The sequence below is a fragment of the Rhinoderma darwinii genome (assembly GCF_050947455.1).
Source record: "Rhinoderma darwinii isolate aRhiDar2 chromosome 5 unlocalized genomic scaffold, aRhiDar2.hap1 SUPER_5_unloc_8, whole genome shotgun sequence".
Classification (NCBI taxonomy): domain Eukaryota; kingdom Metazoa; phylum Chordata; class Amphibia; order Anura; family Rhinodermatidae; genus Rhinoderma; species Rhinoderma darwinii.
This window is the reverse complement of record NW_027461821.1, coordinates 426,005-453,752: the sequence shown is the minus strand read 5'-3', so window position 1 is coordinate 453,752 and position 27,748 is coordinate 426,005. Positions and strand designations below refer to the sequence as shown.

Below are 27,748 nucleotides of genomic sequence, written 5' to 3'. Positions count from 1 at the left end.
GACAAAAAACACTTTTGGAATCTGCTTTTAGTCAACACATAAGGAAAGGGTGCACCGGTCCTGGAAATACTGCAATACCAGGTCAATGCGTGGAGTGGACAGAGCAAGCTCTATTTCCATCTCCCTGTTCTAAAAATCCATTTAATATATGGTCCCCAGATAGGGGACGTATCAGATATTAAACTGATAAGAACAGATACTACACTTGATCTTAGCCAAAAGGCCGAGAAGCGATAACCCGAACGGGCCGCGCGTTGCCCGAGCCTGCCCGATACTGCTGTTCAGCCCTTGCAGCGATTCAGCCTACTTCTAGGCAATTCCATGGGGCCCTGCAGGCTCACACACTCACAGCTACACGGGAGGTGAATAAAGGCCGGAGAGGAAGCCAGACAGGATTTGCTTCTTTTGCTTGCACCACAATGCAGTGCTGAAAGAGGAGGAATCTACATAAAAACGCCTTCCTGGCAATGCCCAAATGCCCTGCTGCCATGCAGATAAACACTGGCAGCGGCAGCAAGTGCATGCCCACAGCCACCCCTTGTTCCTTCACACCTTGTATCAGCTGTAATCCAGTCCAGTCCAGTGCTGCCTGCTGAGCAGCACTGACCAACACTGCCTGGGCCCAGGCTTTTATCTCTGAGGCCCCATTATGATGTCAGAAAGCTGGCTCTGGAATCCTGAGGGCTCCACTATGACACGTGCAAAGTTCCGTCTGAACTTTATATAAGACGGTGAGGCTCAGTCAGTCACTCAGTGTTGCCTGAGAGGGCAACACTGCAACAGCCGGCCGCCAGGCTGTCTTTTTTTTGCACAGCTAGTTGCCTCCAGGAGGCCACAAGAGGGAGACAAGGGACTGCAAAATGGAAAATAGGCATCCACCAACTTTACAGACAACTTCTCCTTGCTCCTACAACCTCCATCCTTGCACAGTTTGTTATTCTTCTAGGTAACATAGTAACAAATCCAAATTGCTGCTCTCTTTGTAGGCAAGCAAGGCTTTGTTGCAACTGCAATTCTTACTTCTTCTTGAAATGTAGGGACGACAGTACATTCCATCACATCCATCTAGTGTACACAGGTAGGTCCATTGTGGCGGGCAGGCGAGCGGGCGGGCTGCTTTATTGGCTGTTTGCTGTTCCCCTACTCCACTCCACTATTTGACTGTTGTGCTGCATCAATCAATCAATCAATCAATCAATCAATCAATCAATCAATCAATCAATCAATCAGTGGCTGGCTCAGGTGCAGCTCTTTAACTTACCTAAAAGGGAGGGCGGAGAGAAGACAAGGAAGGTGAATGAGGTGTTCCAATGTGAAATGCCGGAAACACAGAAACACAGACGACACACAACAAGAGGTGGCAATCTATTCATTAATTGCATTTAATCAATGAGCTCATTATCACTCATGCATTGTCCAACAGGTGTTGAAATAATGGGATTAAAAGGGGAGATCCCTTCAGAAAGACAGAAACAATAGCAAAGACAAAAAACACTTTTGGAATCTGCTTTTAGTCAACACATAAGGAAAGGGTGCACCGGTCCTGGAAATACTGCAATACCAGGTCAATGCGTGGAGTGGACAGAGCAAGCTCTATTTCCATCTCCCTGTTCTAAAAATCCATTTAATATATGGTCCCCAGATAGGGGACGTATCAGATATTAAACTGATAAGAACAGATACTACACTTGATCTTAGCCAAAAGGCCGAGAAGCGATAACCCGAACGGGCCGCGCGTTGCCCGAGCCTGCCCGATACTGCTGTTCAGCCCTTGCAGCGATTCAGCCTACTTCTAGGCAATTCCATGGGGCCCTGCAGGCTCACACACTCACAGCTACACGGGAGGTGAATAAAGGCCGGAGAGGAAGCCAGACAGGATTTGCTTCTTTTGCTTGCACCACAATGCAGTGCTGAAAGAGGAGGAATCTACATAAAAACGCCTTCCTGGCAACGCCCAAATGCCCTGCTGCCATGCAGATAAACACTGGCAGCGGCAGCAAGTGCATGCCCACAGCCACCCCTTGTTCCTTCACACCTTGTATCAGCTGTAATCCAGTCCAGTCCAGTGCTGCCTGCTGAGCAGCACTGACCAACACTGCCTGGGCCCAGGCTTTTATCTCTGAGGCCCCATTATGATGTCAGAAAGCTGGCTCTGGAATCCTGAGGGCTCCACTATGACACGTGCAAAGTTCCGTCTGAACTTTATATAAGACGGTGAGGCTCAGTCAGTCACTCAGTGTTGCCTGAGAGGGCAACACTGCAACAGCCGGCCGCCAGGCTGTCTTTTTTTTGCACAGCTAGTTGCCTCCAGGAGGCCACAAGAGGGAGACAAGGGACTGCAAAATGGAAAATAGGCATCCACCAACTTTACAGACAACTTCTCCTTGCTCCTACAACCTCCATCCTTGCACAGTTTGTTATTCTTCTAGGTAACATAGTAACAAATCCAAATTGCTGCTCTCTTTGTAGGCAAGCAAGGCTTTGTTGCAACTGCAATTCTTACTTCTTCTTGAAATGTAGGGACGACAGTACATTCCATCACATCCATCTAGTGTACACAGGTAGGTCCATTGTGGCGGGCAGGCGAGCGGGCGGGCTGCTTTATTGGCTGTTTGCTGTTCCCCTACTCCACTCCACTATTTGACTGTTGTGCTGCATCAATCAATCAATCAATCAATCAATCAATCAATCAATCAATCAATCAATCAATCAGTGGCTGGCTCAGGTGCAGCTCTTTAACTTACCTAAAAGGGAGGGCGGAGAGAAGACAAGGAAGGTGAATGAGGTGTTCCAATGTGAAATGCCGGAAACACAGAAACACAGACGACACACAACAAGAGGTGGCAATCTATTCATTAATTGCATTTAATCAATGAGCTCATTATCACTCATGCATTGTCCAACAGGTGTTGAAATAATGGGATTAAAAGGGGAGATCCCTTCAGAAAGACAGAAACAATAGCAAAGACAAAAAACACTTTTGGAATCTGCTTTTAGTCAACACATAAGGAAAGGGTGCACCGGTCCTGGAAATACTGCAATACCAGGTCAATGCGTGGAGTGGACAGAGCAAGCTCTATTTCCATCTCCCTGTTCTAAAAATCCATTTAATATATGGTCCCCAGATAGGGGACGTATCAGATATTAAACTGATAAGAACAGATACTACACTTGATCTTAGCCAAAAGGCCGAGAAGCGATAACCCGAACGGGCCGCGCGTTGCCCGAGCCTGCCCGATACTGCTGTTCAGCCCTTGCAGCGATTCAGCCTACTTCTAGGCAATTCCATGGGGCCCTGCAGGCTCACACACTCACAGCTACACGGGAGGTGAATAAAGGCCGGAGAGGAAGCCAGACAGGATTTGCTTCTTTTGCTTGCACCACAATGCAGTGCTGAAAGAGGAGGAATCTACATAAAAATGCCTTCCTGGCAACGCCCAAATGCCCTGCTGCCATGCAGATAAACACTGGCAGCGGCAGCAAGTGCATGCCCACAGCCACCCCTTGTTCCTTCACACCTTGTATCAGCTGTAATCCAGTCCAGTCCAGTGCTGCCTGCTGAGCAGCACTGACCAACACTGCCTGGGCCCAGGCTTTTATCTCTGAGGCCCCATTATGATGTCAGAAAGCTGGCTCTGGAATCCTGAGGGCTCCACTATACACGTGCAAAGTTCCGTCTGAACTTTATATAAGATGGTGAGGCTCAGTCAGTCACTCAGTGTTGCCTGAGAGGGCAACACTGCAACAGCCGGCCGCCAGGCTGTCTTTTTTTTGCACAGCTAGTTGCCTCCAGGAGGCCACAAGAGGGAGACAAGGGAGTGCAAAATGGAAAATAGGCATCCACCAACTTTACAGACAACTTCTCCTTGCTCCTACAACCTCCATCCTTGCACAGTTTGTTATTCTTCTAGGTAACATAGTAACAAATCCAAATTGCTGCTCTCTTTGTAGGCAAGCAAGGCTTTGTTGCAACTGCAATTCTTACTTCTTCTTGAAATGTAGGGACGACAGTACATTCCATCACATCCATCTAGTGTACACAGGTAGGTCCATTGTGGCGGGCAGGCGAGCGGGCGGGCTGCTTTATTGGCTGTTTGCTGTTCCCCTACTCCACTCCACTATTTGACTGTTGTGCTGCATCAATCAATCAATCAATCAATCAATCAATCAATCAATCAATCAATCAGTGGCTGGCTCAGGTGCAGCTCTTTAACTTACCTAAAAGGGAGGGCGGAGAGAAGACAAGGAAGGTGAATGAGGTGTTCCAATGTGAAATGCCGGAAACACAGAAACACAGACGACACACAACAAGAGGTGGCAATCTATTCATTAATTGCATTTAATCAATGAGCTCATTATCACTCATGCATTGTCCAACAGGTGTTGAAATAATGGGATTAAAAGGGGAGATCCCTTCAGAAAGACAGAAACAATAGCAAAGACAAAAAACACTTTTGGAATCTGCTTTTAGTCAACACATAAGGAAAGGGTGCACCGGTCCTGGGAATACTGCAATACCAGGTCAATGCGTGGAGTGGACAGAGCAAGCTCTATTTCCATCTCCCTGTTCTAAAAATCCATTTAATATATGGTCCCCAGATAGGGGACGTATCAGATATTAAACTGATAAGAACAGATACTACACTTGATCTTAGCCAAAAGGCCGAGAAGCGATAACCCGAACGGGCCGCGCGTTGCCCGAGCCTGCCCGATACTGCTGTTCAGCCCTTGCAGCGATTCAGCCTACTTCTAGGCAATTCCATGGGGCCCTGCAGGCTCACACACTCACAGCTACACGGGAGGTGAATAAAGGCCGGAGAGGAAGCCAGACAGGATTTGCTTCTTTTGCTTGCACCACAATGCAGTGCTGAAAGAGGAGGAATCTACATAAAAACGCCTTCCTGGCAACGCCCAAATGCCCTGCTGCCATGCAGATAAACACTGGCAGCGGCAGCAAGTGCATGCCCACAGCCACCCCTTGTTCCTTCACACCTTGTATCAGCTGTAATCCAGTCCAGTCCAGTGCTGCCTGCTGAGCAGCACTGACCAACACTGCCTGGGCCCAGGCTTTTATCTCTGAGGCCCCATTATGATGTCAGAAAGCTGGCTCTGGAATCCTGAGGGCTCCACTATGACACGTGCAAAGTTCCGTCTGAACTTTATATAAGACGGTGAGGCTCAGTCAGTCACTCAGTGTTGCCTGAGAGGGCAACACTGCAACAGCCGGCCGCCAGGCTGTCTTTTTTTTGCACAGCTAGTTGCCTCCAGGAGGCCACAAGAGGGAGACAAGGGACTGCAAAATGGAAAATAGGCATCCACCAACTTTACAGACAACTTCTCCTTGCTCCTACAACCTCCATCCTTGCACAGTTTGTTATTCTTCTAGGTAACATAGTAACAAATCCAAATTGCTGCTCTCTTTGTAGGCAAGCAAGGCTTTGTTGCAACTGCAATTCTTACTTCTTCTTGAAATGTAGGGACGACAGTACATTCCATCACATCCATCTAGTGTACACAGGTAGGTCCATTGTGGCGGGCAGGCGAGCGGGCGGGCTGCTTTATTGGCTGTTTGCTGTTCCCCTACTCCACTCCACTATTTGACTGTTGTGCTGCATCAATCAATCAATCAATCAATCAATCAATCAATCAATCAATCAATCAATCAATCAATCAGTGGCTGGCTCAGGTGCAGCTCTTTAACTTACCTAAAAGGGAGGGCGGAGAGAAGACAAGGAAGGTGAATGAGGTGTTCCAATGTGAAATGCCGGAAACACAGAAACACAGACGACACACAACAAGAGGTGGCAATCTATTCATTAATTGCATTTAATCAATGAGCTCATTATCACTCATGCATTGTCCAACAGGTGTTGAAATAATGGGATTAAAAGGGGAGATCCCTTCAGAAAGACAGAAACAATAGCAAAGACAAAAAACACTTTTGGAATCTGCTTTTAGTCAACACATAAGGAAAGGGTGCACCGGTCCTGGAAATACTGCAATACCAGGTCAATGCGTGGAGTGGACAGAGCAAGCTCTATTTCCATCTCCCTGTTCTAAAAATCCATTTAATATATGGTCCCCAGATAGGGGACGTATCAGATATTAAACTGATAAGAACAGATACTACACTTGATCTTAGCCAAAAGGCCGAGAAGCGATAACCCGAACGGGCCGCGCGTTGCCCGAGCCTGCCCGATACTGCTGTTCAGCCCTTGCAGCGATTCAGCCTACTTCTAGGCAATTCCATGGGGCCCTGCAGGCTCACACACTCACAGCTACACGGGAGGTGAATAAAGGCCAGAGAGGAAGCCAGACAGGATTTGCTTCTTTTGCTTGCACCACAATGCAGTGCTGAAAGAGGAGGAATCTACATAAAAACGCCTTCCTGGCAACGCCCAAATGCCCTGCTGCCATGCAGATAAACACTGGCAGCGGCAGCAAGTGCATGCCCACAGCCACCCCTTGTTCCTTCACACCTTGTATCAGCTGTAATCCAGTCCAGTCCAGTGCTGCCTGCTGAGCAGCACTGACCAACACTGCCTGGGCCCAGGCTTTTATCTCTGAGGCCCCATTATGATGTCAGAAAGCTGGCTCTGGAATCCTGAGGGCTCCACTATGACACGTGCAAAGTTCCGTCTGAACTTTATATAAGACGGTGAGGCTCAGTCAGTCACTCAGTGTTGCCTGAGAGGGCAACACTGCAACAGCCGGCCGCCAGGCTGTCTTTTTTTTGCACAGCTAGTTGCCTCCAGGAGGCCACAAGAGGGAGACAAGGGACTGCAAAATGGAAAATAGGCATCCACCAACTTTACAGACAACTTCTCCTTGCTCCTACAACCTCCATCCTTGCACAGTTTGTTATTCTTCTAGGTAACATAGTAACAAATCCAAATTGCTGCTCTCTTTGTAGGCAAGCAAGGCTTTGTTGCAACTGCAATTCTTACTTCTTCTTGAAATGTAGGGACGACAGTACATTCCATCACATCCATCTAGTGTACACAGGTAGGTCCATTGTGGCGGGCAGGCGAGCGGGCGGGCTGCTTTATTGGCTGTTTGCTGTTCCCCTACTCCACTCCACTATTTGACTGTTGTGCTGCATCAATCAATCAATCAATCAATCAATCAATCAATCAATCAGTGGCTGGCTCAGGTGCAGCTCTTTAACTTACCTAAAAGGGAGGGCGGAGAGAAGACAAGGAAGGTGAATGAGGTGTTCCAATGTGAAATGCCGGAAACACAGAAACACAGACGACACACAACAAGAGGTGGCAATCTATTCATTAATTGCATTTAATCAATGAGCTCATTATCACTCATGCATTGTCCAACAGGTGTTGAAATAATGGGATTAAAAGGGGAGATCCCTTCAGAAAGACAGAAACAATAGCAAAGACAAAAAACACTTTTGGAATCTGCTTTTAGTCAACACATAAGGAAAGGGTGCACCGGTCCTGGAAATACTGCAATACCAGGTCAATGCGTGGAGTGGACAGAGCAAGCTCTATTTCCATCTCCCTGTTCTAAAAATCCATTTAATATATGGTCCCCAGATAGGGGACGTATCAGATATTAAACTGATAAGAACAGATACTACACTTGATCTTAGCCAAAAGGCCGAGAAGCGATAACCCGAACGGGCCGCGCGTTGCCCGAGCCTGCCCGATACTGCTGTTCAGCCCTTGCAGCGATTCAGCCTACTTCTAGGCAATTCCATGGGGCCCTGCAGGCTCACACACTCACAGCTACACGGGAGGTGAATAAAGGCCGGAGAGGAAGCCAGACAGGATTTGCTTCTTTTGCTTGCACCACAATGCAGTGCTGAAAGAGGAGGAATCTACATAAAAACGCCTTCCTGGCAACGCCCAAATGCCCTGCTGCCATGCAGATAAACACTGGCAGCGGCAGCAAGTGCATGCCCACAGCCACCCCTTGTTCCTTCACACCTTGTATCAGCTGTAATCCAGTCCAGTCCAGTGCTGCCTGCTGAGCAGCACTGACCAACACTGCCTGGGCCCAGGCTTTTATCTCTGAGGCCCCATTATGATGTCAGAAAGCTGGCTCTGGAATCCTGAGGGCTCCACTATGACACGTGCAAAGTTCCGTCTGAACTTTATATAAGACGGTGAGGCTCAGTCAGTCACTCAGTGTTGCCTGAGAGGGCAACACTGCAACAGCCGGCCGCCAGGCTGTCTTTTTTTTGCACAGCTAGTTGCCTCCAGGAGGCCACAAGAGGGAGACAAGGGACTGCAAAATGGAAAATAGGCATCCACCAACTTTACAGACAACTTCTCCTTGCTCCTACAACCTCCATCCTTGCACAGTTTGTTATTCTTCTAGGTAACATAGTAACAAATCCAAATTGCTGCTCTCTTTGTAGGCAAGCAAGGCTTTGTTGCAACTGCAATTCTTACTTCTTCTTGAAATGTAGGGACGACAGTACATTCCATCACATCCATCTAGTGTACACAGGTAGGTCCATTGTGGCGGGCAGGCGAGCGGGCGGGCTGCTTTATTGGCTGTTTGCTGTTCCCCTACTCCACTCCACTATTTGACTGTTGTGCTGCATCAATCAATCAATCAATCAATCAATCAATCAATCAATCAATCAATCAATCAATCAATCAGTGGCTGGCTCAGGTGCAGCTCTTTAACTTACCTAAAAGGGAGGGCGGAGAGAAGACAAGGAAGGTGAATGAGGTGTTCCAATGTGAAATGCCGGAAACACAGAAACACAGACGACACACAACAAGAGGTGGCAATCTATTCATTAATTGCATTTAATCAATGAGCTCATTATCACTCATGCATTGTCCAACAGGTGTTGAAATAATGGGATTAAAAGGGGAGATCCCTTCAGAAAGACAGAAACAATAGCAAAGACAAAAAACACTTTTGGAATCTGCTTTTAGTCAACACATAAGGAAAGGGTGCACCGGTCCTGGAAATACTGCAATACCAGGTCAATGCGTGGAGTGGACAGAGCAAGCTCTATTTCCATCTCCCTGTTCTAAAAATCCATTTAATATATGGTCCCCAGATAGGGGACGTATCAGATATTAAACTGATAAGAACAGATACTACACTTGATCTTAGCCAAAAGGCCGAGAAGCGATAACCCGAACGGGCCGCGCGTTGCCCGAGCCTGCCCGATACTGCTGTTCAGCCCTTGCAGCGATTCAGCCTACTTCTAGGCAATTCCATGGGGCCCTGCAGGCTCACACACTCACAGCTACACGGGAGGTGAATAAAGGCCGGAGAGGAAGCCAGACAGGATTTGCTTCTTTTGCTTGCACCACAATGCAGTGCTGAAAGAGGAGGAATCTACATAAAAACGCCTTCCTGGCAACGCCCAAATGCCCTGCTGCCATGCAGATAAACACTGGCAGCGGCAGCAAGTGCATGCCCACAGCCACCCCTTGTTCCTTCACACCTTGTATCAGCTGTAATCCAGTCCAGTCCAGTGCTGCCTGCTGAGCAGCACTGACCAACACTGCCTGGGCCCAGGCTTTTATCTCTGAGGCCCCATTATGATGTCAGAAAGCTGGCTCTGGAATCCTGAGGGCTCCACTATGACACGTGCAAAGTTCCGTCTGAACTTTATATAAGACGGTGAGGCTCAGTCAGTCACTCAGTGTTGCCTGAGAGGGCAACACTGCAACAGCCGGCCGCCAGGCTGTCTTTTTTTTGCACAGCTAGTTGCCTCCAGGAGGCCACAAGAGGGAGACAAGGGACTGCAAAATGGAAAATAGGCATCCATCAACTTTACAGACAACTTCTCCTTGCTCCTACAACCTCCATCCTTGCACAGTTTGTTATTCTTCTAGGTAACATAGTAACAAATCCAAATTGCTGCTCTCTTTGTAGGCAAGCAAGGCTTTGTTGCAACTGCAATTCTTACTTCTTCTTGAAATGTAGGGACGACAGTACATTCCATCACATCCATCTAGTGTACACAGGTAGGTCCATTGTGGCGGGCAGGCGAGCGGGCGGGCTGCTTTATTGGCTGTTTGCTGTTCCCCTACTCCACTCCACTATTTGACTGTTGTGCTGCATCAATCAATCAATCAATTAATCAATCAATCAATCAGTGGCTGGCTCAGGTGCAGCTCTTTAACTTACCTAAAAGGGAGGGCGGAGAGAAGACAAGGAAGGTGAATGAGGTGTTCCAATGTGAAATGCCGGAAACACAGAAACACAGACGACACACAACAAGAGGTGGCAATCTATTCATTAATTGCATTTAATCAATGAGCTCATTATCACTCATGCATTGTCCAACAGGTGTTGAAATAATGGGATTAAAAGGGGAGATCCCTTCAGAAAGACAGAAACAATAGCAAAGACAAAAAACACTTTTGGAATCTGCTTTTAGTCAACACATAAGGAAAGGGTGCACCGGTCCTGGAAATACTGCAATACCAGGTCAATGCGTGGAGTGGACAGAGCAAGCTCTATTTCCATCTCCCTGTTCTAAAAATCCATTTAATATATGGTCCCCAGATAGGGGACGTATCAGATATTAAACTGATAAGAACAGATACTACACTTGATCTTAGCCAAAAGGCCGAGAAGCGATAACCCGAACGGGCCGCGCGTTGCCCGAGCCTGCCCGATACTGCTGTTTAGCCCTTGCAGCGATTCAGCCTACTTCTAGGCAATTCCATGGGGCCCTGCAGGCTCACACACTCACAGCTACACGGGAGGTGAATAAAGGCCGGAGAGGAAGCCAGACAGGATTTGCTTCTTTTGCTTGCACCACAATGCAGTGCTGAAAGAGGAGGAATCTACATAAAAACGCCTTCCTGGCAACGCCCAAATGCCCTGCTGCCATGCAGATAAACACTGGCAGCGGCAGCAAGTGCATGCCCACAGCCACCCCTTGTTCCTTCACACCTTGTATCAGCTGTAATCCAGTCCAGTCCAGTGCTGCCTGCTGAGCAGCACTGACCAACACTGCCTGGGCCCAGGCTTTTATCTCTGAGGCCCCATTATGATGTCAGAAAGCTGGCTCTGGAATCCTGAGGGCTCCACTATGACACGTGCAAAGTTCCGTCTGAACTTTATATAAGACGGTGAGGCTCAGTCAGTCACTCAGTGTTGCCTGAGAGGGCAACACTGCAACAGCCGGCCGCCAGGCTGTCTTTTTTTTGCACAGCTAGTTGCCTCCAGGAGGCCACAAGAGGGAGACAAGGGACTGCAAAATGGAAAATAGGCATCCACCAACTTTACAGACAACTTCTCCTTGCTCCTACAACCTCCATCCTTGCACAGTTTGTTATTCTTCTAGGTAACATAGTAACAAATCCAAATTGCTGCTCTCTTTGTAGGCAAGCAAGGCTTTGTTGCAACTGCAATTCTTACTTCTTCTTGAAATGTAGGGACGACAGTACATTCCATCACATCCATCTAGTGTACACAGGTAGGTCCATTGTGGCGGGCAGGCGAGCGGGCGGGCTGCTTTATTGGCTGTTTGCTGTTCCCCTACTCCACTCCACGATTTGACTGTTGTGCTGCATCAATCAATCAATCAATCAATCAATCAATCAATCAATCAATCAATCAATCAATCAATCAATCAATCAGTGGCTGGCTCAGGTGCAGCTCTTTAACTTACCTAAAAGGGAGGGCGGAGAGAAGACAAGGAAGGTGAATGAGGTGTTCCAATGTGAAATGCCGGAAACACAGAAACACAGACGACACACAACAAGAGGTGGCAATCTATTCATTAATTGCATTTAATCAATGAGCTCATTATCACTCATGCATTGTCCAACAGGTGTTGAAATAATGGGATTAAAAGGGGAGATCCCTTCAGAAAGACAGAAACAATAGCAAAGACAAAAAACACTTTTGGAATCTGCTTTTAGTCAACACATAAGGAAAGGGTGCACTGGTCCTGGAAATACTGCAATACCAGGTCAATGCGTGGAGTGGACAGAGCAAGCTCTATTTCCATCTCCCTGTTCTAAAAATCCATTTAATATATGGTCCCCAGATAGGGGACGTATCAGATATTAAACTGATAAGAACAGATACTACACTTGATCTTAGCCAAAAGGCCGAGAAGCGATAATCCGAACGGGCCGCGCGTTGCCCGAGCCTGCCCGATACTGCTGTTCAGCCCTTGCAGCGATTCAGCCTACTTCTAGGCAATTCCATGGGGCCCTGCAGGCTCACACACTCACAGCTACACGGGAGGTGAATAAAGGCCGGAGAGGAAGCCAGACAGGATTTGCTTCTTTTGCTTGCACCACAATGCAGTGCTGAAAGAGGAGGAATCTACATAAAAACGCCTTCCTGGCAACGCCCAAATGCCCTGCTGCCATGCAGATAAACACTGGCAGCGGCAGCAAGTGCATGCCCACAGCCACCCCTTGTTCCTTCACACCTTGTATCAGCTGTAATCCAGTCCAGTCCAGTGCTGCCTGCTGAGCAGCACTGACCAACACTGCCTGGGCCCAGGCTTTTATCTCTGAGGCCCCATTATGATGTCAGAAAGCTGGCTCTGGAATCCTGAGGGCTCCACTATGACACGTGCAAAGTTCCGTCTGAACTTTATATAAGACGGTGAGGCTCAGTCAGTCACTCAGTGTTGCCTGAGAGGGCAACACTGCAACAGCCGGCCGCCAGGCTGTCTTTTTTTTGCACAGCTAGTTGCCTCCAGGAGGCCACAAGAGGGAGACAAGGGACTGCAAAATGGAAAATAGGCATCCACCAACTTTACAGACAACTTCTCCTTGCTCCTACAACCTCCATCCTTGCACAGTTTGTTATTCTTCTAGGTAACATAGTAACAAATCCAAATTGCTGCTCTCTTTGTAGGCAAGCAAGGCTTTGTTGCAACTGCAATTCTTACTTCTTCTTGAAATGTAGGGACGACAGTACATTCCATCACATCCATCTAGTGTACACAGGTAGGTCCATTGTGGCGGGCAGGCGAGCGGGCGGGCTGCTTTATTGGCTGTTTGCTGTTCCCCTACTCCACTCCACTATTTGACTGTTGTGCTGCATCAATCAATCAATCAATCAATCAATCAATCAATCAATCAATCAATCAGTGGCTGGCTCAGGTGCAGCTCTTTAACTTACCTAAAAGGGAGGGCGGAGAGAAGACAAGGAAGGTGAATGAGGTGTTCCAATGTGAAATGCCGGAAACACAGAAACACAGACGACACACAACAAGAGGTGGCAATCTATTCATTAATTGCATTTAATCAATGAGCTCATTATCACTCATGCATTGTCCAACAGGTGTTGAAATAATGGGATTAAAAGGGGAGATCCCTTCAGAAAGACAGAAACAATAGCAAAGACAAAAAACACTTTTGGAATCTGCTTTTAGTCAACACATAAGGAAAGGGTGCACCGGTCCTGGAAATACTGCAATACCAGGTCAATGCGTGGAGTGGACAGAGCAAGCTCTATTTCCATCTCCCTGTTCTAAAAATCCATTTAATATATGGTCCCCAGATAGGGGACGTATCAGATATTAAACTGATAAGAACAGATACTACACTTGATCTTAGCCAAAAGGCCGAGAAGCGATGTTCGGGTACTAATCAGTCTCAACCGGCAGGGATAATACGCTGAGTTCGTACGAAAGGAATCACACCACACAGAGTCTGGTACAAAGCTCCTCACTCAGCATCAGGCGTCACTGACTTATTTATTAGACACATTTGTTCTATATATCCCCTTTCTCCTGGGGGTGGGTACATGTTATCACACTTTTATAAAAGCACGTATCACTGTAAGCCTCTTGATACTTGTGTCATCCATGGATAGGTTCACCCTTATCTGGTCCTTTAGATATGTCTTCCTAGTTCATAGTTCGTTCATACCAGGAAGTGACTTGTTATTTTATTAGTGCGTAGTCCCTGTTCAGGGGCCATCTTGCCACGTATACTTATCTAATCCTATTACTATTGCTTCATCACAATTATGTACACAACTCTATAGTCTATATTTTATTAAAGAAAGAAAATTATTATAAACATTAACTTCTGTCCACTCCATCCTTCACAGTCCCCCCTTTTATCATTATTTTCTTCATTTCTTAACCTAAGTGTGTCCGTGCTCTGGGAAAGGGGAGTAAAAGGATTTTTTCACCAGTTTGAGACGAGCCTCCCCTATTAGGAGACCCCCCTTTGTAGCTGGACTTAAAGAGTCGGTGCACACCCTACACTATCTATTCATCTTCAGAACAATAGTCTCGATAAAGGGTGGTTGTTCTCATGGATGGAGTTGGTAAAAGTCCTTCAATTTCTGAAGAAAACATAAAAGTGGGAGTTACTTCAGTTATAGTTTTAGTCATTAATTTCTTTATACATGGTAATACACAACAAGCAATAACTGCGAAAAGCACTAGAAAGATTAAGATTACAATCCCAATTTGGGCCAGAATTTTCTGCCATCCGGTTAACCATGAGAAATACTGATCCCATGGGTCTGTGAAACCTGAATTTCGTTTTAATTCCTCGGATAAAGAAACAATCTGTTTGATTGCCATGGTTACTTTGCCGTTTGGTCCTGTGTTATCTGGAATAAAAGTACGACAGGTAGTACCTATCATGGCACAAACGCCTCCTTTTTCTGCTAGTATCATATCAAGGGCCATACGGTTCTGGAAAGTCATAGTAGATGTGGGTCCTAACTGGTCAGCTAGACCTTGTAAAGCGTCCCTAGTATAGTTAACAAACCGTTGCTGGTTGTAATAGATATAATTTATCCAATCTACATTTTTGTTAGCTGTGATCATAGGGATTAATGATTCAAATCAAGCTGCTACCTGATCCCGGGCCTTGAATTCATCTGGGACCCCCCTTGGGACTCCTATAGCATCTATATACACATGGGGGTCAAAACTTCCTTTCAGATCTCTTTTTTCCCCTTGTAAATATGTGACTATTTTGAGAGATGGTCTCTTGGGTTTCTAACTGTATACCATTCAATACTCCTAAATATCTCTTAAAATTGTTATCAAGAATACAAAATATCTCCTATTTCTTATTTGGCTATTATTCATACATAATATCATCCCATCAGTTTCTTTTATTACAATCGTAGAGTTGAGCCTCTCCTTGTTGCATCTTTCATAAGTCTTATTTATCATTTCGTTTCTATTTTTACTGGTTGTATATTTCTGTCGATACTGTAAATCTGGTTCATAACAACAAAACCACAGCCCCGGCGTCTCTTCTTGTATGCTAATGTTGGCTGTTTTGTCTATGTGAAGGTACACAGTCCCTCCATGTGGTCCTTTTTTCCAAGTCCCTTCGGTTGTAGTCACATTTGTAGTATAACACGGGGCATTGGCCTTACATGTGTAGTTACCCTCCTTTCTATCCACTGTGGCATTCGCCCACCCTGTCCTGAACTGTTCCAGTGATTCTGTACTGATTACGTGTACAGGAGTAGCAGTTCTGCCTTTTTGTATAAGAGCACACGCAACAACCGCCGCAACAACCGCAAAGATCTTCATTCTTCTGGCTGAAGAACCTTTTTACAATGACTGGCGTGAATCCAGCTTGCCTTTCCTTCGAGCTTCACTGAGGTGCTTGTAACGAGTAGGACTTGAAAAGGACCATCAAATCTTGGGTCTAGACTTTTCCTCACGTGTCTTTTAACAACGACCCAATCTGCTGGTTCTAGCTTATACGTCAACTGAATCAGGACCTGGAATGGAAGCAAATACTTGTGCATGCACCTTGGTCAATTGTTTGTCAAGCGTTGATACATAATCTGTTAGTCTACCATACTGCATTTGGAGCACCTGTGGAAAATAACATCCTAATCTGGGAGCCGACCCAAATAAGATCTCATATGGGCTGAGACCTGTTCTTTTTGTGGGCGTGTATCTTACTGAGAACAAGGCTAATGGTAGACACTCGGTCCATGGTTTCCCGTTTTCTACCATTGCTTTTTGGATTTTCAATTTGAGAGTCCCATTTAGTCTCTCAACCTTCCCACTGCTTTGTGGATGGTATAGTGTATGTAGGGCTTGACTTATGCCTAGAGCTGACAACACATGGTTCATGATTTCACCCGTAAAATGAGTTCCTCTGTCTCTCTCGATCATCTCTGGAACTCCATATCTGCACACCACCTCGTTGATCAGTTTCTTTGCTGTGGCTACGGCTGTAGCTTTGGTTACTGGAAAAGCTTCTGGCCATCCTGAAAAGAGATCAATACAAACAAGCACATACTCCTAGGTACCAACTTTGGGTAGTTGAATATAGTCTATCTGCAGTCTCTGGAACGGATATATAGGTCTGGGTGTGTGCTTCTGTGGTACTTTTACAGTTCTTCCAATATTATGTGTTGCACAGATCATGCATCCTTGTGTAAAACTGCTGGCCATCACACTAAACCCTGGAGCATACCACACCTTGTTTACCAAGTCCATCATTGCCGTTTTTGACTGGTGTGTCTCTCCATGTGTTATTTGGGCCATCATTGGGAACATTGTCTTAGGCAGGCACAGTTTATTCTGGCATTGCCAGAGGCCATCTTTTCGTAGCGTTGCTCCTTGGGCCGTCCACTTGTCTTTTTCTTCTTTTGTTGCTTGTCCTTGAAGTTTTTGCCGTAGTTCCGGGCTTACAGCTGGTCTTGTTTCCTCTGGATCTTTTATCTGACATACGGCTGCTAACACGGGTAGCTTCTGTGCTGCTTGCTTTTGCGGCTTGGTCTGCCAAAGCATTTCCTTTTGTCTCTGGTGAACTCACCTTAGTGTGAGCTTTTAATGTTTACTACTGTTAATTGAGAGTCAGTGTATATATTTGCTGTCTTTCCTTCTGCATGTTGGCATGCTGCTGCCAGGGCCTTAAGCTCCACTTCTTGTGCTGAGCGGGACGCTGGTAAGGAGGCTGCTTCTAGGACTACATCTTCGGTGGTTACTGCATATCCTGTAAGAAAAGATCCTTCTACAAAATACCTTGAACCATCCACAAAGAGTATTTAGGTCTGGGTTTTGGAGTGGGGTATCTTTCACATGTGCGAACACCACTGTTTCCTGGGCCATAAGGGCCATACAATCATGTTCATCAGTTTCAGACAAAAATTGTGACCATACTTTACCTACGTCTTCTCCCCCTTGCTCCAAAGGCAGTAAGGTAGCTGGGTTCAATGTAGTACAGCGGTGTAAAGTAACCTGCTCAGGGAGAAGAAGCGCACAGATTAATCTCAAATGTCTTGCAGTGGACAAATGCTTAGGTTGTACTTGAGTTAGAATAGCAGTAATATATATATCATGTGGTGGAAATGCCAGGACCAAATCTGAGGCCTTGTTTAACATTGAATTTACAGCAATGATAGCTTTCACACATGATGGGGAACCTCGGGCCACAGGGTCTAGTCTAGCTGAATAATATACTATCGGGCTCTGCTGTGGTCCATGACTTTGTGTGAGAACCGCAGTGTCATGTCCATTTTGTTCAGTACAGTACAAAGTATATGCTTGCGTAGAGGTACTCCATGGATTGGTGTCACAAGCCGCTACCAAACACAACTCCTCCTCATTCAGCTGATAATCCAGAATACTTTGAGAATCTCACTTTTATCAGGTTCTGCAAATACTTGATTAATACAAAAACAAATAAAAATAAAACATTCCCAAAAACTTTACATCAAGTTAACAATGTCCAGACAAGTTTTGTTTTGCCTTCTCCCTCATCTAAATCCATAAAGACTCGTGTGAGTGATGTCACATCCTCCTGTGTAACTTTGCTGGAGGTGGATGGTCTCTTACACATAAACCACAACTGTACCTGATCAGTTCCTTCACTCTTCCCCCCTTTGTGGACTCTGCGAGAGTGATGTAGCAGAGTTCAAAACTACATCTCAACATAACACTAATTTAACCCTCTGTAATGTACAACAGCCTGAAACAAAAATGACTTTTTCCTGACAAACATTTGATCTTTACAATGACATAACTCATGTGTGAAATCAAAAACAAAACAATTGTAGTTAGTTATTCAATAAAACAGAAAATATTATCTCTGATAACATTAATTACTGTAAACCAATAAACAGTATATATAAATAGGGAACGGTGGGGGCACATACATTTTCAAACCCCCGTGTCTCACAGTATCTGTAGTTTAATACATCTGAATTATCAAAACACATGAAATCTGATCACATCATAACACATAAATATCGTAACTTTTATAACCAACAGCGCTTGCGCAAAAGAGAAGAAATGTATTTAGGTTTGTAGACATTACTGATATATATATATATCTCAGCAGTGCATATTGAAATCCCTTGGTCTCATCAGCCCTGCAGACTGCACCCAGTCAGCCCCCCTCCTCCTCCTCCCAAACACAGCACACTTTAGGGGGGAGGGAGGTCACAAACTCGCAGCTTCTCACAATCTTAACACTTTCAATGCCGGCAAAACAACATACGTATCTGCAATCATTTATCACACCATTGTACAGGAATTATCTACGTTAATGTTTAACCGTACAATCTGACGGCCACCATCTCTATATTATGATGACGTGTTGTTTCATCAGTGAACTAAAACTGGAACTTCTGTAAATAGAAAAAACACTACAAATGACAAAATTAACAAGGTGATTATTTCATACTGATTTGGTTGGGCCGGGCGTGGCCACATCCTACGGAGGGGGCTTATAAAATCCACCTTCTTGTGTGAGTACCGGATATAACGGAACAACAGGTTTAGGTGTACCAAGATGGCCTCCTGGGGCGGGGAGTGGTGCCGAAGGCGTGGCATATATGGGAGGATCGGGGCGTGGAAAGTGACATGATACACAATATTCAACTTGGGGCGGGTTCTGTTAACCACAACTGGGACACTCCCACGAAGTTAGAATTCCACCGTCGCCATTATAGGGCGGTGGCTGGACACGTTCTTTGTAATACACATATTTGATGATTTTACCCTTTCTGTCTCGTATTTCTTGCTCAGTAAACTTGTCTTTAGTTATGGCTATGGCTGTTCTTTGCCAAGCTAATGCTTCATCTAACTTTCCTTCGTCACTTAATCTTCCCTTGTTTTCCCTAAGAGCTGCAGCCCATTCTTCCATCTATAAATATGCCACCTATGTGCATAACTTTCTTACTATTTTCTACATTCTTCTTGCCTTCTCTTTTTTCTACTATCTCTTTTGCGGTTAATGAACCACATTCCTTTGCCTGTCTCTTTGTTTTAAACACATTAAACATACTGTTCTATATTTAACACCGTCCTGAGAATGAAACCTTATTCTCGATGTTTCTGAACACAAAACACAATTTTTTTTTTATTTTTTTTTTAACACAATTATAACTGACTGTCTGTCTCTGTCGTCTTAATGGTATCAACCTATACCCTGCGACCAATTAAATTATTACACTTACACCTGTCGTCTTAATGGTATCAACCTATACCCTGCGACTATTTGTCTCTGTCGACTTAATGGTATCAACCTATACCCTGCGACGAATTAAATTATTACACTTATACTTATCACCTATGCCGGCGAGACGCGACTATCTATACTATGATTCTTGGAACCACACAGCGGGTTAACTCTCTGTCGCTGAGAGTGTGGCCGGGATCGACTCCAAATACCTCGGTATCTTATCACCTGCTCACTCTCCCACACGGATAAGAGCCAATATTCATAAACATGAACTTAACCTTACCGTGTTTTATTTGAAGCTGATCAGACTTCCTGGGAGCGTGGCTGGTGATTCGATGTTGAGGCGTCTGGGGGTCGTCGATCACGGACACGGCTTATCCCTCGAGTGTGGCCCCACGTCGAGCGCCAAAATGTTCGGGTACTAATCAGTCTCAACCGGCAGGGATAATACGCTGAGTTCGTACGAAAGGAATCACACCACACAGAGTCTGGTACAAAGCTCCTCACTCAGCATCAGGCGTCACTGACTTATTTATTAGACACATTTGTTCTATATATCCCCTTTCTCCTGGGGGTGGGTACATGTTATCACACTTTTATAAAAGCACGTATCACTGTAAGCCTCTTGATACTTGTGTCATCCATGGATAGGTTCACCCTTATCTGGTCCTTTAGATATGTCTTCCTAGTTCATAGTTCGTTCATACCAGGAAGTGACTTGTTATTTTATTAGTGCGTAGTCCCTGTTCAGGGGCCATCTTGCCACGTATACTTATCTAATCCTATTACTATTGCTTCATCACAATTATGTACACAACTCTATAGTCTATATTTTATTAAAGAAAGAAAATTATTATAAACATTAACTTCTGTCCACTCCATCCTTCACAGCGATAACCCGAACGGGCCGCGCGTTGCCCGATCCTGCCCGATACTGCTGTTCAGCCCTTGCAGCGATTCAGCCTACTTCTAGGCAATTCCATGGGGCCCTGCAGGCTCACACACTCACAGCTACACGGGAGGTGAATAAAGGCCGGAGAGGAAGCCAGACAGGATTTGCTTCTTTTGCTTGCACCACAATGCAGTGCTGAAAGAGGAGGAATCTACATAAAAACGCCTTCCTGGCAACGCCCAAATGCCCTGCTGCCATGCAGATAAACACTGGCAGCGGCAGCAAGTGCATGCCCACAGCCACCCCTTGTTCCTTCACACCTTGTATCAGCTGTAATCCAGTCCAGTCCAGTGCTGCCTGCTGAGCAGCACTGACCAACACTGCCTGGGCCCAGGCTTTTATCTCTGAGGCCCCATTATGATGTCAGAAAGCTGGCTCTGGAATCCTGAGGGCTCCACTATGACACGTGCAAAGTTCCGTCTGAACTTTATATAAGACGGTGAGGCTCAGTCAGTCACTCAGTGTTGCCTGAGAGGGCAACACTGCAACAGCCGGCCGCCAGGCTGTCTTTTTTTTGCACAGCTAGTTGCCTCCAGGAGGCCACAAGAGGGAGACAAGGGACTGCAAAATGGAAAATAGGCATCCACCAACTTTACAGACAACTTCTCCTTGCTCCAACAACCTCCATCCTTGCACAGTTTGTTATTCTTCTAGGTAACATAGTAACAAATCCAAATTGCTGCTCTCTTTGTAGGCAAGCAAGGCTTTGTTGCAACTGCAATTCTTACTTCTTCTTGAAATGTAGGGACGACAGTACATTCCATCACATCCATCTAGTGTACACAGGTAGGTCCATTGTGGCGGGCAGGCGAGCGGGCGGGCTGCTTTATTGGCTGTTTGCTGTTCCCCTACTCCACTCCCCTATTTGACTGTTGTGCTGCATCAATCAATCAATCAATCAATCAATCAATCAATCAATCAATCAATCAATCAGTGGCTGGCTCAGGTGCAGCTCTTTAACTTACCTAAAAGGGAGGGCGGAGAGAAGACAAGGAAGGTGAATGAGGTGTTCCAATGTGAAATGCCGGAAACACAGAAACACAGACGACACACAACAAGAGGTGGCAATCTATTCATTAATTGCATTTAATCAATGAGCTCATTATCACTCATGCATTGTCCAACAGGTGTTGAAATAATGGGATTAAAAGGGGAGATCCCTTCAGAAAGACAGAAACAATAGCAAAGACAAAAAACACTTTTGGAATCTGCTTTTAGTCAACACATAAGGAAAGGGTGCACCGGTCCTGGAAATACTGCAATACCAGGTCAATGCGTGGAGTGGACAGAGCAAGCTCTATTTCCATCTCCCTGTTCTAAAAATCCATTTAATATATGGTCCCCAGATAGGGGACGTATCAGATATTAAACTGATAAGATCAGATACTACACTTGATCTTAGCCAAAAGGCCGAGAAGCGATAACCCGAACGGGCCGCGCGTTGCCCGAGCCTGCCCGATACTGCTGTTCAGCCCTTGCAGCGATTCAGCCTACTTCTAGGCAATTCCATGGGGCCCTGCAGGCTCACACACTCACAGCTACACGGGAGGTGAATAAAGGCCGGAGAGGAAGCCAGACAGGATTTGCTTCTTTTGCTTGCACCACAATGCAGTGCTGAAAGAGGAGGAATCTACATAAAAACGCCTTCCTGGCAACGCCCAAATGCCCTGCTGCCATGCAGATAAACACTGGCAGCGGCAGCAAGTGCATGCCCACAGCCACCCCTTGTTCCTTCACACCTTGTATCAGCTGTAATCCAGTCCAGTCCAGTGCTGCCTGCTGAGCAGCACTGACCAACACTGCCTGGGCCCAGGCTTTTATCTCTGAGGCCCCATTATGATGTCAGAAAGCTGGCTCTGGAATCCTGAGGGCTCCACTATGACACGTGCAAAGTTCCGTCTGAACTTTATATAAGACGGTGAGGCTCAGTCAGTCACTCAGTGTTGCCTGAGAGGGCAACACTGCAACAGCCGGCCGCCAGGCTGTCTTTTTTTTGCACAGCTAGTTGCCTCCAGGAGGCCACAAGAGGGAGACAAGGGACTGCAAAATGGAAAATAGGCATCCACCAACTTTACAGACAACTTCTCCTTGCTCCTACAACCTCCATCCTTGCACAGTTTGTTATTCTTCTAGGTAACATAGTAACAAATCCAAATTGCTGCTCTCTTTGTAGGCAAGCAAGGCTTTGTTGCAACTGCAATTCTTACTTCTTCTTGAAATGTAGGGACGACAGTACATTCCATCACATCCATCTAGTGTACACAGGTAGGTCCATTGTGGCGGGCAGGCGAGCGGGCGGGCTGCTTTATTGGCTGTTTGCTGTTCCCCTACTCCACTCCACTATTTGACTGTTGTGCTGCATCAATCAATCAATCAATCAATCAATCAATCAATCAGTGGCTGGCTCAGGTGCAGCTCTTTAACTTACCTAAAAGGGAGGGCGGAGAGAAGACAAGGAAGGTGAATGAGGTGTTCCAATGTGAAATGCCGGAAACACAGAAACACAGACGACACACAACAAGAGGTGGCAATCTATTCATTAATTGCATTTAATCAATGAGCTCATTATCACTCATGCATTGTCCAACAGGTGTTGAAATAATGGGATTAAAAGGGGAGATCCCTTCAGAAAGACAGAAACAATAGCAAAGACAAAAAACACTTTTGGAATCTGCTTTTAGTCAACACATAAGGAAAGGGTGCACCGGTCCTGGAAATACTGCAATACCAGGTCAATGCGTGGAGTGGACAGAGCAAGCTCTATTTCCATCTCCCTGTTCTAAAAATCCATTTAATATATGGTCCCCAGATAGGGGACGTATCAGATATTAAACTGATAAGAACAGATACTACACTTGATCTTAGCCAAAAGGCCGAGAAGCGATAACCCGAACGGGCCGCGCGTTGCCCGAGCCTGCCCGATACTGCTGTTCAGCCCTTGCAGCGATTCAGCCTACTTCTAGGCAATTCCATGGGGCCCTGCAGGCTCACACACTCACAGCTACACGGGAGGTGAATAAAGGCCGGAGAGGAAGCCAGACAGGATTTGCTTCTTTTGCTTGCACCACAATGCAGTGCTGAAAGAGGAGGAATCTACATAAAAACGCCTTCCTGGCAACGCCCAAATGCCCTGCTGCCATGCAGATAAACACTGGCAGCGGCAGCAAGTGCATGCCCACAGCCACCCCTTGTTCCTTCACACCTTGTATCAGCTGTAATCCAGTCCAGTCCAGTGCTGCCTGCTGAGCAGCACTGACCAACACTGCCTGGGCCCAGGCTTTTATCTCTGAGGCCCCATTATGATGTCAGAAAGCTGGCTCTGGAATCCTGAGGGCTCCACTATGACACGTGCAAAGTTCCGTCTGAACTTTATATAAGACGGTGAGGCTCAGTCAGTCACTCAGTGTTGCCTGAGAGGGCAACACTGCAACAGCCGGCCGCCAGGCTGTCTTTTTTTTGCACAGCTAGTTGCCTCCAGGAGGCCACAAGAGGGAGACAAGGGACTGCAAAATGGAAAATAGGCATCCACCAACTTTACAGACAACTTCTCCTTGCTCCTACAACCTCCATCCTTGCACAGTTTGTTATTCTTCTAGGTAACATAGTAACAAATCCAAATTGCTGCTCTCTTTGTAGGCAAGCAAGGCTTTGTTGCAACTGCAATTCTTACTTCTTCTTGAAATGTAGGGACGACAGTACATTCCATCACATCCATCTAGTGTACACAGGTAGGTCCATTGTGGCGGGCAGGCGAGCGGGCGGGCTGCTTTATTGGCTGTTTGCTGTTCCCCTACTCCACTCCACTATTTGACTGTTGTGCTGCATCAATCAATCAATCAATCAATCAATCAATCAATCAATCAATCAATCAATCAATCAATCAATCAATCAGTGGCTGGCTCAGGTGCAGCTCTTTAACTTACCTAAAAGGGAGGGCGGAGAGAAGACAAGGAAGGTGAATGAGGTGTTCCAATGTGAAATGCCGGAAACACAGAAACACAGACGACACACAACAAGAGGTGGCAATCTATTCATTAATTGCATTTAATCAATGAGCTCATTATCACTCATGCATTGTCCAACAGGTGTTGAAATAATGGGATTAAAAGGGGAGATCCCTTCAGAAAGACAGAAACAATAGCAAAGACAAAAAACACTTTTGGAATCTGCTTTTAGTCAACACATAAGGAAAGGGTGCACCGGTCCTGGAAATACTGCAATACCAGGTCAATGCGTGGAGTGGACAGAGCAAGCTCTATTTCCATCTCCCTGTTCTAAAAATCCATTTAATATATGGTCCCCAGATAGGGGACGTATCAGATATTAAACTGATAAGAACAGATACTACACTTGATCTTAGCCAAAAGGCCGAGAAGCGATAACCCGAACGGGCCGCGCGTTGCCCGAGCCTGCCCGATACTGCTGTTCAGCCCTTGCAGCGATTCAGCCTACTTCTAGGCAATTCCATGGGGCCCTGCAGGCTCACACACTCACAGCTACACGGGAGGTGAATAAAGGCCGGAGAGGAAGCCAGACAGGATTTGCTTCTTTTGCTTGCACCACAATGCAGTGCTGAAAGAGGAGGAATCTACATAAAAACGCCTTCCTGGCAACGCCCAAATGCCCTGCTGCCATGCAGATAAACACTGGCAGCGGCAGCAAGTGCATGCCCACAGCCACCCCTTGTTCCTTCACACCTTGTATCAGCTGTAATCCAGTCCAGTCCAGTGCTGCCTGCTGAGCAGCACTGACCAACACTGCCTGGGCCCAGGCTTTTATCTCTGAGGCCCCATTATGATGTCAGAAAGCTGGCTCTGGAATCCTGAGGGCTCCACTATGACACGTGCAAAGTTCCGTCTGAACTTTATATAAGACGGTGAGGCTCAGTCAGTCACTCAGTGTTGGGCAACACTGCAACAGCCGGCCGCCAGGCTGTCTTTTTTTTGCACAGCTAGTTGCCTCCAGGAGGCCACAAGAGGGAGACAAGGGACTGCAAAATGGAAAATAGGCATCCACCAACTTTACAGACAACTTCTCCTTGCTCCTACAACCTCCATCCTTGCACAGTTTGTTATTCTTCTAGGTAACATAGTAACAAATCCAAATTGCTGCTCTCTTTGTAGGCAAGCAAGGCTTTGTTGCAACTGCAATTCTTACTTCTTCTTGAAATGTAGGGACGACAGTACATTCCATCACATCCATCTAGTGTACACAGGTAGGTCCATTGTGGCGGGCAGGCGAGCGGGCGGGCTGCTTTATTGGCTGTTTGCTGTTCCCCTACTCCACTCCACTATTTGACTGTTGTGCTGCATCAATCAATCAATCAATCAATCAATCAATCAATCAATCAATCAATCAATCAGTGGCTGGCTCAGGTGCAGCTCTTTAACTTACCTAAAAGGGAGGGCGGAGAGAAGACAAGGAAGGTGAATGAGGTGTTCCAATGTGAAATGCCGGAAACACAGAAACACAGACGACACACAACAAGAGGTGGCAATCTATTCATTAATTGCATTTAATCAATGAGCTCATTATCACTCATGCATTGTCCAACAGGTGTTGAAATAATGGGATTAAAAGGGGAGATCCCTTCAGAAAGACAGAAACAATAGCAAAGACAAAAAACACTTTTGGAATCTGCTTTTAGTCAACACATAAGGAAAGGGTGCACCGGTCCTGGAAATACTGCAATACCAGGTCAATGCGTGGAGTGGACAGAGCAAGCTCTATTTCCATCTCCCTGTTCTAAAAATCCATTTAATATATGGTCCCCAGATAGGGGACGTATCAGATATTAAACTGATAAGAACAGATACTACACTTGATCTTAGCCAAAAGGCCGAGAAGCGATAACCCGAACGGGCCGCGCGTTGCCCGAGCCTGCCCGATACTGCTGTTCAGCCCTTGCAGCGATTCAGCCTACTTCTAGGCAATTCCATGGGGCCCTGCAGGCTCACACACTCACAGCTACACGGGAGGTGAATAAAGGCCGGAGAGGAAGCCAGACAGGATTTGCTTCTTTTGCTTGCACCACAATGCAGTGCTGAAAGAGGAGGAATCTACATAAAAACGCCTTCCTGGCAACGCCCAAATGCCCTGCTGCCATGCAGATAAACACTGGCAGCGGCAGCAAGTGCATGCCCACAGCCACCCCTTGTTCCTTCACACCTTGTATCAGCTGTAATCCAGTCCAGTCCAGTGCTGCCTGCTGAGCAGCACTGACCAACACTGCCTGGGCCCAGGCTTTTATCTCTGAGGCCCCATTATGATGTCAGAAAGCTGGCTCTGGAATCCTGAGGGCTCCACTATGACACGTGCAAAGTTCCGTCTGAACTTTATATAAGACGGTGAGGCTCAGTCAGTCACTCAGTGTTGCCTGAGAGGGCAACACTGCAACAGCCGGCCGCCAGGCTGTCTTTTTTTTGCACAGCTAGTTGCCTCCAGGAGGCCACAAGAGGGAGACAAGGGACTGCAAAATGGAAAATAGGCATCCACCAACTTTACAGACAACTTCTCCTTGCTCCTACAACCTCCATCCTTGCACAGTTTGTTATTCTTCTAGGTAACATAGTAACAAATCCAAATTGCTGCTCTCTTTGTAGGCAAGCAAGGCTTTGTTTCAACTGCAATTCTTACTTCTTCTTGAAATGTAGGGACGACAGTACATTCCATCACATCCATCTAGTGTACACAGGTAGGTCCATTGTGGCGGGCAGGCGAGCGGGCGGGCTGCTTTATTGGCTGTTTGCTGTTCCCCTACTCCACTCCACTATTTGACTGTTGTGCTGCATCAATCAATCAATCAATCAATCAATCAATCAATCAATCAATCAATCAATCAATCAATCAGTGGCTGGCTCAGGTGCAGCTCTTTAACTTACCTAAAAGGGAGGGCGGAGAGAAGACAAGGAAGGTGAATGAGGTGTTCCAATGTGAAATGCCGGAAACACAGAAACACAGACGACACACAACAAGAGGTGGCAATCTATTCATTAATTGCATTTAATCAATGAGCTCATTATCACTCATGCATTGTCCAACAGGTGTTGAAATAATGGGATTAAAAGGGGAGATCCCTTCAGAAAGACAGAAACAATAGCAAAGACAAAAAACACTTTTGGAATCTGCTTTTAGTCAACACATAAGGAAAGGGTGCACCGGTCCTGGAAATACTGCAATACCAGGTCAATGCGTGGAGTGGACAGAGCAAGCTCTATTTCCATCTCCCTGTTCTAAAAATCCATTTAATATATGGTCCCCAGATAGGGGACGTATCAGATATTAAACTGATAAGAACAGATACTACACTTGATCTTAGCCAAAAGGCCGAGAAGCGATAACCCGAACGGGCCGCGCGTTGCCCGAGCCTGCCCGATACTGCTGTTCAGCCCTTGCAGCGATTCAGCCTACTTCTAGG

General features: G+C 46.2%; 15 non-coding genes across 15 annotated transcripts; all 15 read right to left on the bottom strand.

Annotated features, from left to right (window-relative positions):
• Nucleotides 1–44: 44 nt before the first annotated feature.
• On the bottom strand, nucleotides 45–235 carry LOC142697425 (U2 spliceosomal RNA). Its single transcript, XR_012865221.1, has one exon. It is a non-coding gene; the product is annotated as a U2 spliceosomal RNA (small nuclear RNA).
• Nucleotides 236–1,527: 1,292 nt separating this feature from the next.
• Nucleotides 1,528–1,718, bottom strand: LOC142697424 (U2 spliceosomal RNA). The gene has a single exon (XR_012865220.1). It is a non-coding gene; the product is annotated as a U2 spliceosomal RNA (small nuclear RNA).
• A 1,292-nt stretch (nucleotides 1,719–3,010) lies between these two features.
• On the bottom strand, nucleotides 3,011–3,201 carry LOC142697423 (U2 spliceosomal RNA). The gene has a single exon (XR_012865219.1). It is a non-coding gene; the product is annotated as a U2 spliceosomal RNA (small nuclear RNA).
• Nucleotides 3,202–4,484: 1,283 nt separating this feature from the next.
• On the bottom strand, nucleotides 4,485–4,675 carry LOC142697676 (U2 spliceosomal RNA). Its single transcript, XR_012865447.1, has one exon. It is a non-coding gene; the product is annotated as a U2 spliceosomal RNA (small nuclear RNA).
• Nucleotides 4,676–5,971: 1,296 nt separating this feature from the next.
• LOC142697422 (U2 spliceosomal RNA) lies at nucleotides 5,972–6,162 on the bottom strand. Its single transcript, XR_012865218.1, has one exon. It is a non-coding gene; the product is annotated as a U2 spliceosomal RNA (small nuclear RNA).
• A 1,276-nt stretch (nucleotides 6,163–7,438) lies between these two features.
• Nucleotides 7,439–7,629, bottom strand: LOC142697421 (U2 spliceosomal RNA). Its single transcript, XR_012865217.1, has one exon. It is a non-coding gene; the product is annotated as a U2 spliceosomal RNA (small nuclear RNA).
• Nucleotides 7,630–8,925: 1,296 nt separating this feature from the next.
• Nucleotides 8,926–9,116, bottom strand: LOC142697420 (U2 spliceosomal RNA). Its single transcript, XR_012865216.1, has one exon. It is a non-coding gene; the product is annotated as a U2 spliceosomal RNA (small nuclear RNA).
• Nucleotides 9,117–10,388: 1,272 nt separating this feature from the next.
• On the bottom strand, nucleotides 10,389–10,579 carry LOC142697419 (U2 spliceosomal RNA). The gene has a single exon (XR_012865215.1). It is a non-coding gene; the product is annotated as a U2 spliceosomal RNA (small nuclear RNA).
• Nucleotides 10,580–11,883: 1,304 nt separating this feature from the next.
• On the bottom strand, nucleotides 11,884–12,074 carry LOC142697165 (U2 spliceosomal RNA). Its single transcript, XR_012864985.1, has one exon. It is a non-coding gene; the product is annotated as a U2 spliceosomal RNA (small nuclear RNA).
• Nucleotides 12,075–13,358: 1,284 nt separating this feature from the next.
• LOC142697418 (U2 spliceosomal RNA) lies at nucleotides 13,359–13,549 on the bottom strand. The gene has a single exon (XR_012865214.1). It is a non-coding gene; the product is annotated as a U2 spliceosomal RNA (small nuclear RNA).
• Nucleotides 13,550–21,562: 8,013 nt separating this feature from the next.
• LOC142697686 (U2 spliceosomal RNA) lies at nucleotides 21,563–21,753 on the bottom strand. The gene has a single exon (XR_012865456.1). It is a non-coding gene; the product is annotated as a U2 spliceosomal RNA (small nuclear RNA).
• A 1,272-nt stretch (nucleotides 21,754–23,025) lies between these two features.
• LOC142697415 (U2 spliceosomal RNA) lies at nucleotides 23,026–23,216 on the bottom strand. Its single transcript, XR_012865212.1, has one exon. It is a non-coding gene; the product is annotated as a U2 spliceosomal RNA (small nuclear RNA).
• A 1,304-nt stretch (nucleotides 23,217–24,520) lies between these two features.
• LOC142697414 (U2 spliceosomal RNA) lies at nucleotides 24,521–24,711 on the bottom strand. Its single transcript, XR_012865211.1, has one exon. It is a non-coding gene; the product is annotated as a U2 spliceosomal RNA (small nuclear RNA).
• Nucleotides 24,712–25,991: 1,280 nt separating this feature from the next.
• Nucleotides 25,992–26,182, bottom strand: LOC142697413 (U2 spliceosomal RNA). Its single transcript, XR_012865210.1, has one exon. It is a non-coding gene; the product is annotated as a U2 spliceosomal RNA (small nuclear RNA).
• Nucleotides 26,183–27,478: 1,296 nt separating this feature from the next.
• LOC142697412 (U2 spliceosomal RNA) lies at nucleotides 27,479–27,669 on the bottom strand. Its single transcript, XR_012865209.1, has one exon. It is a non-coding gene; the product is annotated as a U2 spliceosomal RNA (small nuclear RNA).
• Nucleotides 27,670–27,748: the final 79 nt, after the last annotated feature.